Source organism: Phyllobates terribilis, unplaced genomic scaffold (assembly GCF_046119375.1).
Source record: "Phyllobates terribilis strain yellow unplaced genomic scaffold, ASM4611937v1 Scaffold_4__5_contigs__length_816908805, whole genome shotgun sequence".
NCBI lineage: Eukaryota > Metazoa > Chordata > Amphibia > Anura > Dendrobatidae > Phyllobates > Phyllobates terribilis.
Genome location: NW_027362764.1, coordinates 39,428,878 through 39,443,096, shown reverse-complemented (window position 1 = coordinate 39,443,096; position 14,219 = coordinate 39,428,878).

The window sequence follows — 14,219 nt, the reverse complement described above, 5'->3', positions numbered from 1 at the left end:
GGAAAGAGAGAAAAAGATAGAAAGACAGAAGGAAAGAGAAAGAAAGATAGAAAGAAGGAAAGAGAGAAAAAGAAAGAAAGAGAAGGAAGGAAAGAGAAAGGAAAGAAAGAACTAAAAGGGAATGAAGCTAACAAAAAGGAAGAAAAAAGAAAATGATAGAGTTAGTAGAAAATGAATTGCGAGGTTAAGAAAGGAAGGAAACAAGAAAGGAGAGGACAATCCTATTGTCGGCCATGACTGTATATATAGTATATATAGTGATGGCACCATTCTGCTTACAATTGTATTGATAGAAGGAATGATATATATTTGTAGTTGGGCTTCATCTGTCTCAACCGCTCAATCAATACCTGAAACAACGATAAAGGTGGAAATACTCCCAAGTATTCAAGGTGTGTCTGTATCTATACATGCAAATATCTTCTTCATGGAGGTCATGAACTTTGGAGCCACCTATCAGAGGTAGCAATCCTAAAAGTCAATATTGACCCTTTAACGAGCCTTGTCACATGACTGATAAAAGCCAAACCAGACACTCTATTTGCAGCCACATGTTTCGGGGTATTGCCCCACATCAGTGTTAAGTACTGTGAGAGGCCTCTGCAAAAGGGGGGTAAGGAATTCTGACTTTTAGGATCGCTACCCCCAACAGGTGGCAATAGAGTTCTATTCCTCTTCCTCTCCCAGCCACTTTACACCAGCTTTGCACCCTCCAGGAGAAACCTTCCCACTTAAGACTCCCTGTACCTCTCCAGTGATACATTGTGTTGGCTACAAACAGCGTTTTTCAAGCACTCCTTTACAAACTTGTGAGCGCAGCTTTCTTTTGCCTTGTTCCCATGAAGAAATTAAGATGGAAGGAAATAAGGAAAGGAACAAGGAATGTATTAAAAAACTAGGAAGCAGATGAAAAAGATGATACTTTTTGAAAATGCAGAATGGGCCCTGAGCTTTCTCTTCCCGCAGCACCGAGCCCCCAGCCTCTGACATTAATGGAAGCCTCATGAGCTTTTCTTCATCCTTCTGAAATGACAATCTGGTTGTTTCAATATGTTTATGGTTTGATATTGCTGGATGGATTATCCTTCGCCATAATCGGATTTGGGCTGAAGCCTCCTCTGCTCCTTATCTTGAAGCCTTTTTCCATTTTCAGCTCTAAGTCCGAGTTTCCAAGCTGGTGTGTTTTTTTGCTTTGGATAAAAGACCTAAACTGTCACTGACTCATTGTATTGTGGATGAGCAGGAGGTCAGGCTCTTACTTAGAAGAACCTGCGTCCATAGACATGACATCACATCTGGCCAGAAGACGACTTCATAAATAAATCATCAGCACCAAAAAGAGGTTAATTATCAGATTAAAATTTCAGTTTCTACTAATGTTCCCAGAATCAATCTTCAGACTTGGAACATTCTATTTACAAAATAAGCAGTTGTTACAATGTAGCAGTCGCAGCCCTGACATTGTATCATTGCACTTCTACTATTAACACTTTGGCGACCAAATTAATGGCTACCAGGGGACTGAACATGGCCCTGAGTCTCAGATGAGGGCATTTGAGGACTGGGGTAAAGATTATTTTTAGTTTAGGCACTGCATTTATCTGAGTCGTCAGCGCGCTATGATATTATCATTGGATTATTATAAAACGCTATTGTTTTGATAGTTGTAGCAATCAAATTAGAGTCTGTGTCATCAAAGCAAAGCTCGGCGCTCCTTCTCATACAGCGGGTTCACAATTTGATTTGCATGTGGCAGAGACAAGTCTATTAATGTAATAGAGATGAATTTGTCATTTTGCGCAGCCCATTTGGGATAGCGCTATGTGTTTGCTGCAGTTTCATGGTTCATACAATTTACAACAAACTTTGCATAAAATAATAATACTGGTGAATATAAGAAAAATTGTAATATATCAGCAGGAATATGCTTCTTTCTCCACTTATGAGCCACTTCTTCCACATTATATCCTGAACTCATCATTAACTCTGAAACATTATTAAAATTCCTATTGCTAAATATGACATGGACCACCAGCTCAGAGAAAGATCAGATTATAGGTGACTTTTGAAGTCCATGAAGAGTAAAAGGGGGAATAGGAGAGATAAGCAAAGTAAGAGCAAGAGGCAAACACAGTTCATTCAGCTGTTATCTCATCCCAGTGTTGGATTCACAGCTACACTGCTTAGTACTGCTGTGCAATGCTCTATATGCTGCTGTTTTCTAATGTTACTCTCACCCCAGTGCTGGATTAACTACCTAGCACTGCTGTATAATGTCCTCTATGCTGCTTCTGCTTTCTAGTATTACTCTCACCCCAGTGCTTTATTCACAGCTGCACTGTTTAGTACTGCTGTGCAATGCTTTATATATGCTGCTGCTTTCTAGTGTTACTTTCACCCCAGTGCTATATTTAATACCTAGTTCTACTGTATAATGTCTCTGCAGTATAATGTCCTCTATGCTGCTTCTGCTTTCTTGTATTACTCTCACCCCAGTGCTGGATTCACAACTACACTGCTTAGTACTGCTGTGCAATGCTCTATATGCTGCTGCTTTCTAGTGCTACTTTCACCCCAGTGCTATATTAACTACCTAGCACTACTGTATAATGTCCTGCAGTATAATGTCCTCTATGCTGCTTCTGCTTTCTTCTATTACTCTCACCCCAGTGCTGGATTCACAGCTACACTGCTTAGTACTGCTGTGCAATGCTCTATATGCTGCTGCTTTCTATTGTTACTCTCACCCCAGTGCTGGATTAACTACCTAACGCTGCAGTATAATGTCCTCTATGCTGCTTCTGATTTCTAGTATTACTCTCACCCCAGTGCTGGATTCACAGTTACACGTCTCAGTCCTGTTGTAAAATATGATCCATTTTGCGGTTTTCTATTAAGTGTTTTATCTCCTGCAATGTCACAGAACAACATAGATGACCAGCTATCCAGTAGTTTACAGCAGAAAAGCTGGGTGACAGGGTGGAGAAAATGTGATGTCAGCCATACCAGGGGAGGAGTCCTGAGGAGATAATTTGCATATTCCCACTGCATTTTGGGGTAAGTGAAGAGTCTCCGCGAGCTCAAAGAACACTGGATTTTGGCTGTTGGAGCTGGAAAGAGGACATCGGTAAACAAGGGGAGGAGTCCTGAGGAGATAATTTGCATATTCCCACTGCATTTTGGGGTAAGTGAAGAGTCTCCGCGAGCTCAAAGAACACTGGATTTTGGCTGTTGGAGCTGAAAAGAGGACATCGGTAAACCGCGCGCCGGTAGGCGCGCGCATTTTGAAGCTTTTTTTTTTAAGCTTTATTCACTGTTTTCAGAACATTAACAATAAGAACATGGAAGAGTCCAGGAGCCATTTGATGAGCTGCATATCCTGCTACATGTTCACAGACTTGCCAGTGGAAAAGCCAAACTTCACATGCCAGAAATGCAAGCTTGTGTCCCTGTTGGAGGAAAAGTTGCGAAATCTAGAAGAGAGGTTAACTACCTTGAAAATTATTAAGGAAGGTGAAGAGTTCTTAGACAGAGCAGAATTATCTCTTCATGATTCAGAAAGAGAAGAAATTCGAACTGCACCTGACGAAACAGAGGAATGGAAGCATGTGACCCACAGAAGCAGGAGGATCGAGAGGCAGTCAGCACCCATACTGCTCAGGAACCAGTACCAGGCTCTCACGCAGGAGAACCATGAAGAAATACAGCAAAATAAGACTTTGCCAGCAATGAATAACCTTGTAAGTCCTCAGAATCCTCCTGGATGGAGAAAGAAGAATGTTGCGAAGAAAAAACGGAGAGTGGTGGTCATGGGGGATTCCCTGTTAAGAGGAACAGAGGTCGCTATCTGCAGACCAGACATAACCTCAAGAGAAATGTGCTGTCTTCCAGGAGCAAAAATTAAAGATGTGTCTGACAGGATATCAAGACTCTTCAGACCTACAGATCACTACCCATTCCTGCTAATACATGTGGGGACAAATGACACCGCAAGAAAGGACCTGGAAACCATCTGCAGTGACTTTGAAGACTTAGGCAAGAAAGTGAAAGAATTGGGAGCGCAGGTGGTCTTCTCATCCATCCTCCCAGTGGATGGCCATGGAACAATGAGGTGGAATAAGATTCTACAGGTGAACAACTGGCTACGTCGATGGTGCCGTCAACAAGGATTTGGATTTCTGGATCACGGAATGAATTACCTATACGATGGACTACTTGCTAGAGATGGGGTGCACCTTACGAAGACTGGAAAACATGTATTTGGAAGTCGCCTTGCTACACTCATCAGGAGAGCTTTAAACTAGAACAATGTGGGAAGGGAAGCAAAAGGCCAGAAAAAGTCATACAGCTGACAAATACTATTGAGATCTCTGCTACTGGAAGTGGAAAAGAAGAACAAAGACAAAAAAATCTAAATAATAAAAATATGGGAGGAAGAGAAACCAATCACAAACTAAAATGTTTTTATACAAATGCACAAAGCATGGGCAACAAACAAGGAGAATTGGAACTACTAATGCAGGAAAAGGAATATGATGTCATTGGAATCACTGAAACTTGGTGGGACGATACACATGATTGGAATAAAAGGCTAAAAGGATACAACTTATTTGCAAGAAACAGACTTGATAAACGAGGAGGAGGTGTCGCATTGTATGTTAGAAAAGCGTATATCTGCACAGAGATTGAAGCTTCAGAGACTGGGAGTTCTGTGGAAACTGTTTGGGTAAGAATACAAGGAGAGAACAACGGAAAGGACACCATTGTAGGCATTTACTACAGGCCACCTGGGCAAGCTGAAGATATGGATGAACTCTTTATGTATCAAATGACCAAGTTCTCCAAAAAATATGACGTAGTGGTCATGGGAGATTTCAACTATCCAGACATTTGTTGGGAATCTCTCTCAAGTAAAACTAACAGGTCAAGCAAATTCTTATCCTCTCTTGCTGACAACTTTATCTTCCAAAAGGTAGGGGAGAAAACAAGGGGATCTGCTACTTTGGATCTAATCCTTATAAACAGGGAGGAAATGGTTGAGGAGGTAAAGGTGGCTGGGACCCGAGGAGGCAGCGATCATGCTATTATAGAATTTTGGATAACTAGAGGAGGAAGACATGTGAAGACTCAAACTTCAAGGTTAGATTTTAGAAAGGCAGATTTTAAGAGACTCAGAAAGAGAATAGGAGGGATCCAATGGCTGGATGTCCTTAAGGACAAAAATGTCCAGGAAGGATGGGAAATTTTTAAAAATGAGATTCTCAAAGCACAATCGTTAACAATCCCGAAAAGTAGGAAGAATGGGAAGCATTTAAGGAAACCAGGATGGATGAACACAGAACTTAAACACATGCTAAAAAGAAAGAAAGAAATGTTTATTAAATGGAAAGAGGGAGGCATATCTAAAGAAGATTATAATGCAGTCTGCAGATCCTGCAGGGCACGTATCAGGTTAGCTAAAGCTGACAATGAATTAAGGCTCGCAAGAGATGTCAAAAGCAATAAAAAAGGATTTTGGGGGTATGTCAAAAGTAAAAGAAAAGTCAAAGATGCTATAGGATTTTTACAGGATGAAAATGGAGAAATGGTAAGAGAGGATGTTGAGAAGGCCGAACTTTTTAATTCCTATTTTGCATCTGTTTTCTCTCAGAAAGAAAATGTAACATCAACTGATCTTCACTGTCCTTTTAAAGGAATAGAGGAATCAAAGTTATCTGTAAACAGAAAGATTGTGAGGGAATATTTAGCTAACATAAATGAGTTCAAGTCTCCAGGTCCAGATGAATTACACCCCAGAGTACTGAACGAGATCGTAGAAGAAATTTTAGAACCACTCTCCATAATCTTTGAAAATTCTTGGAGAACAGGAGAAGTCCCAGAAGACTGGAGAAGAGCAAATGTTGTTCCTATCTTCAAAAAGGGGAAGAAGGTGGACCCAGGGAACTATAGGCCGGTGAGTCTGACTTCTATACCAGGAAAGATCTTTGAACAAATTATTAAACAACATGTATGTAAGTACATGGATAAGAATGAAGTGATTAACCAGAGTCAGCATGGGTTTGTAACTAACAAGTCATGTCAGACTAACTTAATTTCCTTCTATGACAGAATCACTGACTGGGTGGATCAGGGAAATGCTGTAGATATAGTATATCTTGACTTCAGCAAAGCATTTGACAAAGTATCTCACACCATCCTTATTGAAAAAATGACCAAGTATGCAATGGACCAGGCAACTGTTAGGTGGATTCATAACTGGCTTAGTGATCGGACTCAAAGGGTGGTTGTAAATGGCTTCACATCCAGCTGGATGAATGTCTCAAGTGGGGTACCACAGGGCTCCGTCCTGGGACCTGTATTGTTCAACATCTTTATCAATGATTTAGATGAAGGAATTGAGGGTAAACTGATTAAATTTGCTGATGACACAAAGCTAGGAGGGATAGCTAATACTAGAGAAGAGAGAGAGAGGATTTAAAAAGACCTAAATAAACTGGAGCAGTGGGCAGCAACCAACAGAATGGTTTTTAACAGGGAAAAATGCAAAGTACTACATCTGGGCAATAAAAATGAAAAAAGCATATACAGAATGGGAGGAATAGAGCTAAGCAACAGTACATGTGAAAAAGACTTAGGTATACTAATAGATCATAGACTAAACATGAGTCAACAGTGTGATGCAGCAGCAAAAAAGGCAAATACAATTCTGGGATGTATTAACAGAAGCATACAGTCTAGATCACGTGAAGTCATTATCGGTCTTTACTCCTCTTTGGTCAGACCTCATCTGGAATACTGTGTACAGTTTTGGGCACCACATTTTAAAAAAGACATAGACAAACTGGAGCAAGTTCAGAGAAGAGCGACCAGAATGGTGACTGGTCTGCAAACCATGTCCTATGAGGAACGGTTGCAGGATTTGGGAATGTTTAGCTTGCAAAAAAGAAGACTGAGCGGAGACTTAATAGCTGTCTACAAATATGTCAAGGGCTGTCACATTGTAGAAGGATCATCTTTATTCTCATTTGCACAAGGAAAGACTAGAAGCAATGGGATGAAACTAAATGGGAGGAGACACAGATTAGATATTAGAAAAAACTTTTTGACAGTTAGGGTGATTAATGAGTGGAACAGGCTGCCACGAGAGGTGGTGAGTTCCCCTTCAATGGACGTCTTCAAACAGAGGCTGGACAGACATCTGTCTGAGATGATCTAGTGAATCCTGCTTTGAGCAGGGGGTTGGACCAGATGACCCAGGAGGTCCCTTCCAACTCTACCATTCTATGATTCTATGATTCTATGATATTGGTTGCAACCCAGTTTTATCCGAGAGTCTATTACAGTTTGCATGGGAGTCATTACCCAGCTTTTCTAGATCTCTGAATGGATACTATCATTTTCAGCTCCCATAACAGTACGGTTCTCTTTTACTGTACAGCAGGAAAGCTGGGTGACAATGCGTTGCAGTGGCAGCTACTGTCTTAAAACCCAGCTTTTCCTGTACCCAGAATGGTAAATAGCATCCTCTGCATCCAGATTAAATGATATAGCAGGAAAGCTGGGTGACAATGAATTGCAATAATAGCCACTGTCTTAAAACCCAGCTTTTACAGAACCCAGAATGTTAAATAGCATCCTCTGCACCCAGATTAAATGATATAGCAGGAAAGCTGGGTGACAATGATTTGCAATAATAGCTACTGTCTTAAAACCCAGCTTTTCCAGAACCCAGAATGGCAAATAGCATCCTCTACGCACAGAATAGCAGGGACGCTCAGTGACAAATCTTTTAAGTGTTGTGACAGAGGCCACGTTGGTTGTCACCCAACTTTCCCGAAACACAATTTTTGAAATTAGAATATTTTCTGGGCTGATCTGTGTCGCCCATATTTCCTGCCTCTGTCTTCTTCTCCCATTCCTGCTGCTAATTCATTTTTTCCTGTTTTCTCATTCTCCATCTATAAAAAGCCTCGATATACTAATGACATCAGAGAACGCGCGCCCGATCGGCACCTGACCTCGCAATCCCATCTTTGTCTCATTTTTGCTTCCAGTTAAAAGGGTTACATTTCTATAAATACCAGTCTGATCTAATCAGCCGGATACGGAGGTTGTGCTGTGCGACCCCCGGACATGCAGAAGGAGGCGTCCTATAACCTGCTCATTATAGAAATGCAGGAAACGTATAGGAAAATGTCACTGACCCCTGTAAACTATAAAGTATGGATCCTGTCAATCCCAGAGGAACAGAGAATTACTGATATGGAATCGGAATGTTACTATGTATAACGACAAGTGTAAGAATTGGGTTGTGGGGTCCGGGCTCTGTGCAGCCCCTTAGATTCTGCCGCTAAACTCATCACCTGTGCTACCTACAGCAGACTGGAGCCCGTTCAGACTGGAGTATGTGCTTTGCCTTGGATCTTTGGTGCTAATTACACCGCTGTTACTTTCTTTTATTTTTCTTTAGAAATTTTGCACTTTTAGGAATTTTGCACCCAAGGCCACCATCCATTCTCTCTCTCTATCTCTTTGTATTCCTGCTGCTGCCCTGAATATTTTAAATGTTCCCAGGGAGTGTAACTCATAGGCTAATAATGCAGAACATTCCGAAGCCACGCCCCCTGACACACCCTGACACGCCCCCGAGGAGCCTGTGAGCCACACCCACTAGTAAAGGCCATAAAACTAATGCTAAATAAAAGGCCTATATTTCTGAAATAGTATAAAACAAAACTGGGACACTCAAGGGAGTAGACTCTCGGTCTCTGTATTCACTTTACATAGCACACCCTGCTTGTTCAGCGTCTGCAGAATTTACCCTGTAAATTTACATTCTAGGTGGAGTCATCTTTTAATACCATTCACTATACAGTGATACAAAGTTTCTCCCAGAATGCAGTGCAGCCTATCACATGGCCCTAATATGAACCCCACCCCCCCTAGGCTGGAAGGGGTGTGTCTGCTAACAAACTTGTTGATGGTTTCCTAAATCAATCATCTGTGAAAAGAAATAAATCAGATTCAATTATTTATTGAAAGACTTGAAAGAAAATAAAAAGTAAGTACTCCCCACCCCATTCTTCAGCTCCACCCCTAAATAAAATGTCTAGATGCTGCAGATTTTATGGCTGACTATAAGATGCTTTCAGACATGGACACAATCCTGGTGCATTATGGGATGGCGGCAATCTCAGGATTTTGCAGCTATTTATAAGTGAACACCTTGTTTACCGCTTAGAGCCGCTCGACAGCTCCGTCAGAGGATCTGCCAGATAATAAATGATCCGCCACGTCTCACAGATGCCGTCACCACCTCCAATTCTATCTGTAATAACAACTGTTTACAGAATCAGCCGCCAAATCCAAATTTTATTATGAAGTAAAAAAATATATATATATTAATATTGAAATATTCAGGAAAAAAAGTGAAATCTAAAGACTGGCAGATGTATCTCCATTTTAATTAAAATGAACTATAAATAAGAACATTTTAGACAGAAAGACAGACAGATAGATATATAGATAATAGATAGATGATAGATAGATAATAGATAGATGATAGATAGATAATAGATAGATGATAGATAGATAATAGATAGATGATAGATAGATAATAGATAGATGATAGATAGATAATAGATAGATGATAGATAATAGATAGATAATAGATAGATGATAGATAGATAATAGATAGATAATTGATAGATAGATAGATAATAGAGAGATAATAGATAATAGATAGATAATAGATGATAGATAATAGATGGATAATAGATAGATAATAGATAGATAATAGATAGATAATAGATAGATAATAGATAGATAGATAGATGATAGATAGATAATAGATAGATAATAGGTAGATAGATAGATAATAGATAGATGATAGATAGATAATAGATAATAGATAGATAATAGATAGATAATAGATAATAGATAGATAATAGATAGATGATAGATAGATGATAGATAATAGATAGATGATAGATAATAGATGATAGATAGATAATAGATAGATAGATAGATGATAGATATATAATAGATAGATGATAGATAATAGATAATAGATGATAGATAGATAATAGATAGATAATAGATAGATAATAGATGATAGATAATAGATAGATAGATAGATAGATAATAGATAGATAATAGATAAATATATAGATAATAGATAATAGATAGATAACAGATAATAGATAGATAATAGATAGATAATAGATAGATGATAATAGATAATAGATAGATAACAGATAATAGATAGATATATAGATAATAGATAAATGATAGATAATATATAGATAGATAATAAATAGATAATAGATAGATAATAGATGGATAATAGATAGATAATAGATAATAGATAGATAATAGATAATAGATAGATAGATAATAGATAGATGATAGATAGATAGATAATATATACAGTACAGACCAAAAGTTTGGACACACCTTCTCATTTAAAGATTTTTCTGAATTTTCATGACTATGAAAATTGTACATTCACACTGAAGGCATCAAAACTATGAATTAACACATGTGGAATTATTTACTTAACAAAAAAGTGTGAAACAACTGAAAATATGTCTTATATTCTAGGTTCTTCAAAGTAGCCACCTTTTGCTTTGATGACTGCTTTGCACACTCTTGGCATTCTCTTGATGAGCTTCAAGAGGTAGTCACCGGAAATGGTCTTCCAACAATCTTGAAGGAGTTCCCAGAGATGCTTAGCACTTGTTGGCCCTTTTGCCTTCACTCTGCGGTCCAGCTCACCCCAAACCATCTCGATTGGGTTCAGGTCTAGTGACTGTGGAGGCCAGGTCATCTGGCGTAGCACCCCATCACCTTCCTTCTTGGTCAAATAGCCCTTACACAGCCTGGAGGTGTGTTTGGGGTCATTTTCCTGTTTAAAAATTAATGATGGTCCAACTAAACGCAAACCGGATGGGATAGCATGCCGCTGCAAGATGCTGTGGTAGCCATGCTGGTTCAGTATGCCTTCAATTTTGAATAAATCCCCAACAGTGTCACCAGCAAAGCACCCCCACACCATCACACCTCCTCCTCCATTCTTCACGGTGGGAACCAGGCATGTAAAGTCCATCCGTTCACCTTTTCTGCGTCGCACAAAGACACGGTGGTTGGAACCAAAGATCTCAAATTTGGACTCATCAGACCAAAGCACAGATTTCCACTGGTCTAATGTCCATTCCTTGTGTTCTTTAGCCCAAACAAGTCTCTTATGCTTGTTGCCTGTCCTTAGCAGTGGTTTCCTAGCAGCTATTTTACCATGAAGGCCTGCTGCACAAAGTCTCCTCTTAACAGTTGTTGTAGAGATGTGTCTGCTGCTAAAACTCTGTGTGGCATTGACCTGGTTTCTAATCTGAGCTGCTGTTAACCTGCGATTTCTGAGGTTGGTGACTCGGATAAACTTATTCTCAGAAGCAGAGGTGACTCTTGGTCTTCCTTTCCTGGGGCGGTCCTCATGTGAGCCAGTTTCTTTGTAGCGCTTGATGGTTTTTGCAACTGCACTTGGGGACACATTCAAAGTTTACCCAAATTTTCTGACTGACTGACCTTCATTTCTTAAAGTAATGATGGCCACTTGTTTTTCTTTACTTAGCAGCTTTTTTCTTGCCATAATACAAATTCTAACAGTCTATTCAGTAGGACTATCAGCTGTGTATCCACCAGACTTCTGCACAACACAACCGATGGTCCCAACCCCATTTATAAGGCAAGAAATCCCACTTGTTAAACCTGATAGGGCACACCTGTGAAGTGAAGACCATTTCCGGTGACTACCTCTTGAAGCTCATCAAGAGAATGCCAAGAGTGTGCAAAGCAGTCATCAAAGCAAAAGGTGGCTACTTTGAAGAACCTAGAATATAAGACATATTTTCAGTTGTTTCACACTTTTTTGTTAAGTATATAATTCCACATGTGGTAATTCATAGTTTTGATGCCTTCAGTGTGAATGTACAATTTTCAAAGTCATGAAAATACAGAAAAATCTTTAAATGAGGTGTGTCCAAACTTTTGGTCTGTACTGTAGATAGATACAAAACAAATCTGACAAGCATCTGAAAATGCAGCATGTAAGCTACTGTACCTGCAGTATATAAAAAGGAGTGCCGCAGCCTCTGTATGCGCCAAGATATATGCAGACATTTAATATATAAACTTTAAACTGCATTCATGCCATATAGAATATACTTTGAGGTAGCCAATAGAAAACAAATTTTATGCAAATTGAATTAAAGTAAAATTTTGTGAAATTTGCACGTCCCAATGAATTCTAATAATTTGCAAAACCAAAAGAAATCCCACTGACCTTTTAAACATTGCAGAAGATTGCATAATCCAGAGAAGGCTGACATGATCTCAGGTGAAACCGATGGGGCTTCCCCACAATACCTTGGAGCTGGTATAGCATAGTCAGTAAGTGGAAAGTGGAAAAACCTGTATAAAAGCCGAGGCAGGGAGTGCAGCAGCCATTTTAGGGTGATTTAAAATAATGAGAGGACATCAGAGCTCATAGTCCAGCAATACAGATAGCAAGGGAAAGCCATAAAACATTGGACAAATACTCCAGACAGTAATGTGTTGTATGCCAACCAAAGAGTGCAGCTTCACAATGAATGTCTTATTATTATTTATTATTATAGCGCCATTTATTCCATGGCACTTTATACATACAAGAACAATTACACTAATCTTGAACACAATGTGACAGCGACTGGTACAGGAGGAGCGAGGTCCCTGCTCGCGAGGGCTCACAATCTACAAGGGATGGGTGAGGATACAGTAGGTGAGTGCAGAGCTGGTCGTGCAGCGGTATGGTGGATCAGTGGTTACTGCAGGTTGTAGGCTTGTCTGAAGAGGTGGGTCTTCAGGCTCCTTTTGTAGGTTTCCACGGTAGGCGAGAGTCTGACGTGTTGAGGTAGAGAGTTCCAGAGTAGGGGGGAAGCACGGGAGAAATCTTGTATGCGATTGTGGGAAGAGGAGATAAAAGGGGAGTAGAGAAGGAGATCTTGTGAGGATCGGAGGTTGCGTGCGGGTATGTAACGGGAGACTAGGTCAGAGATATATGGAGGAGATAGGTTGTGAATGGCTTTGTATGTCATGGTTAGGGTTTTGAACTGGAGTCTCTGAGCAATGGGGAGCCAGTGAAGAGATTGACAGAGAGGAGAGGCCGGGGAATAGCGGGGGAACAGGTGGATTAGTTGGGCAGCAGAGTTTAGGATGGATTGGAGGGGTGCAAGAGTGTTGGAAGGGAGGCCACAGAGCAGGAGGTTGCAGTGGTCAAGGCGGGAGATGATGAGGGCGTGCACTAGTGTTTTTGCAGATTCGTGGTTGAGGAATGTGCGGATCCGGGAGATATTTTTGAGTTGGAGTCGGCAGGAAGTGGAAAGGGCTTGGATATGTGGTTTGAAGGAGAGCTCAGAGTCCAGGGTTACCCAAAGGCAGCGAGCTTGATGAACTGGGGAGAGTGGACAGCCATTGACGTTGATAGATAGGTCAGTTGGGGGGGTTGAATGAGATGGCAGAAAGATGATGAATTCTGTTTTGTCCATGTTAAGTTTTAAAAATCAAGCAGAGAAGAAGGATGAAATAGCAGACAGACATTGTGGGATTTTAGTTAGTAAGGAGGTGATATCGGGTCCAGAGAGGTAGATCTGTGTGTCATCAGCATAGAGGTGATAATGAAAGCCATGAGACTCTATGAGCTGTCCCAGGCCGAAGGTGTAGATAGAGAAGAGCAGGGGTCCTAGAACTGAACCTTGGGGGACACCGACAGATAGGGGGCGAGATGAGGAGGTGGTGTGTGAGTGGGAGACACTGAATGTCCTGTCTGTTAGGTATGAGGAGATCCAGGATAGGGCCAAGTCTGTGATGCCAAGAGATGAGAGAGTTTGTAGTAAGAGAGAATGGTCCACTGTGTCGAAGCCAGATGACAGGTCTAGGAGGAAGGGGACAGAGTAGTGTCGTTTAGATTTGGCGGTTAGTAGGTCGTTGGTGACTTTAGTCAGTGCAGTTTCAGTAGAATGGTGCAGTCGGAAACCAGATTGTAGGCGGTCGAAGAGGGAGCAGGAGGAGAGGTGGGAGGACAGCTCAGAATGGACGTGTTGTTCCAGTAGTTTTGAGGCATAGGGGAGAAGTGATATGGGGCGATAGCTAGTCAGAGAGGATGGGACAAGGGAGGGCTTTTTGAG